The following is a 2,491-nucleotide window of genomic DNA, read 5'->3' as shown; positions in this document are numbered from 1 at the left end:
AGTATTATTTCAGCAGTAGTCTCTCTTTGCAAGCAATGCCCATCACAAAGAATTCTTCTTTCTACTCCTGAGGCTAAGCTACTCCTATTTGAAAAAACACTGGCCATCTGTTCTTCCAGCCACAGAAAAGGACCATCCCCTGCTCTTATAATAGGGAAGAACAAAATCTGACTCCACATTGGATCTGTTGCTTTTGCTTTAACCATTGCTTTCCTTTGCTTTGTTAGTATAATCACTAAAAAGATGCTATCTATAGCTATGTTGTTGTTTAGTCTTGAGTCATGCCTGATTCTTTTGCAACCCCATGGACTATAGCCCACCACGCTCCTCTGTCCATGGGATTTCCCAGGCAAGAATACTGGAGTGGGTTGCCATTATTTTTTTCTCCCGGGAATCTTCTCAACATAGGGATGGAATCCATGTCTCCTTCACTGAAGCTGGATTCTTTACCACTAGGCCATCTGGGAAGCCTCCACATACATAATGGCCTGCCTCAGGGAACCCTGCCCCACTTCCTCAATGTAGGCAGAGCCTACATTCCAAATGCAGATTTATAATTCTGGGGAAAGAATCATAAGTAGCATTTATTAAAGATGAAGAATCTTGGGTCGCATTTCAGACTTATGAATAGAAATTTCTGGGAGTGAGAGCAGAATAGATTTGTGAACAAACATCTCCTGGTAATGTTTAGGTGTATAAACTTTGAGAAGCATGATTTTGGAGAATCACATTCCCCTCTAGGATGGCATTTAAAACTGAACTTTAGATTTGAAACTAAGCTAGAATCATAAAGTAGGTGAGAGAGTTGATTTTTTCACTCTTATTCCTAATTTAACACAGATGATACCACTCAAATGGCAGAAATTCAAGAACTAAAGAACCTCTTGATGAGGTTGACAGAAGACAGTGAATATTTGGCTTAAAACTCAACATTCAAAAAGCTAAGATCATGGCATCCAGTCCCATCACTTCATGGCAAATAGATGGGGAAAAAGTGGAAACAGTTGCAGATTTTATTTTCTTGGTCTCCAAAATCACTGCAGGCCATGACTACAGTCATGAAATTAAAATATGCTTGCTCCTTGGAAGAAAAGCTATGATAAACTTAGACAGCATATTAAAAAACAAAGACATCACTTTGCCAACAAAGGTCCATGTAGTCAAATCTATGGTTTTTTGAATAGTCATGTATGGATGTGAGAGTTAGACCATAAAGAAGGTTGAGTATGGAAGAATTGATGCTTTCAAACTGTGGTGCTAAAGAAAACTCTTGAGAGTCCCTTGGACTGCAAGGAGATCAAACCAGTCCATCATAAAGGAAATCAATCCTGAATATTCATTGGAAGGACTGATGCTAAAGCTGAAGCTCCAATACTTTGACCACCTGATGCAAAGAGCTGACTCATTGAAAAAGACCTTGATGCTGGGAAAGATAGAGGGGCAGGAGGAGAAGGGGACAATAGAGGATGAGATGGTTGGATGGCACCACTGATTCAGTGGACATAAGTTTGAGCAAACTCCAGGAGATAGTGAAGGACAGAGAAGCCGAGCATGCTACAGTCCATGGGATCACAAAGAGTCAGACATGACTTAGCAACTGAACAACAACATTCTCAACTTCTGCCTTCCAAAGGTATACAGTCAATCTCTACAAAGTTTTAACATGTTCTTAATTTCTGCAAAGAGAGATCCCTCTGGTATATAAGCTGACCCAAGCAGTTATTAGAGGAATCTGGATAATGTATTAGTACAGAGCTATAGTGCGTTAGCATAGAGCAGTAATGCATAGCAAACTTGGATTATCAGTTTTCAAGGAAAATAAATTAAAATATGCTTGACATTGAATTTACAAAAATTTTCTTTTGATGTCCAGTTTCCTAGAAGAAAGCCAAGCAAGGTGCCTGACCCTTAAGAGATATTGTTGAGTGAATGAATATACACATTAAAGAATCCTTTATTCTCTCAAGATTAATATTATGATTTGATTTAGCTTTGTTCTCTAAATATTTAGAATTATTAGTGAATTAAAAGGTATTATTTGACAGGATGGAGAATAAACTAGGTTTTATTGTAGTAGACTTCTATACAATAGGAAATATTTTCAGCTCTTTCACTTATTTTCTGTGACAACAATTTATGTAAGCTACTCTCATATGCTTCATATAGCCACCTCCAAAAACTTAGAGTAGATGGTAATGAAATGTCTATGGTAATAAAATGAATTCAGCTTACTGGTGATAAATACACATATGTGTGCTCATTTCCTGAGTCATGTCTGACTCTTTGCGACTCCATGGACTATAGCCCACCAGGCTCAGACTCTATTCATGGGATCTCCTAGCCAAGAATACTGGAGTAGGTTGCCAGTGCCTTCTCCACATATACATATACATGCAAATCTATATATACATATATTCATACATATGTGTGTGTGTTAGTTGCTCGGTCATGTCTGACTCTTTGCAACCCCGTGGATTATAGCCCACCAAGC

This window comes from Bubalus kerabau, chromosome 18 (genome assembly GCF_029407905.1).
Source record: "Bubalus kerabau isolate K-KA32 ecotype Philippines breed swamp buffalo chromosome 18, PCC_UOA_SB_1v2, whole genome shotgun sequence".
Taxonomy (NCBI): domain Eukaryota; kingdom Metazoa; phylum Chordata; class Mammalia; order Artiodactyla; family Bovidae; genus Bubalus; species Bubalus kerabau.
Note: the sequence above shows the minus strand (reverse complement) of the source record.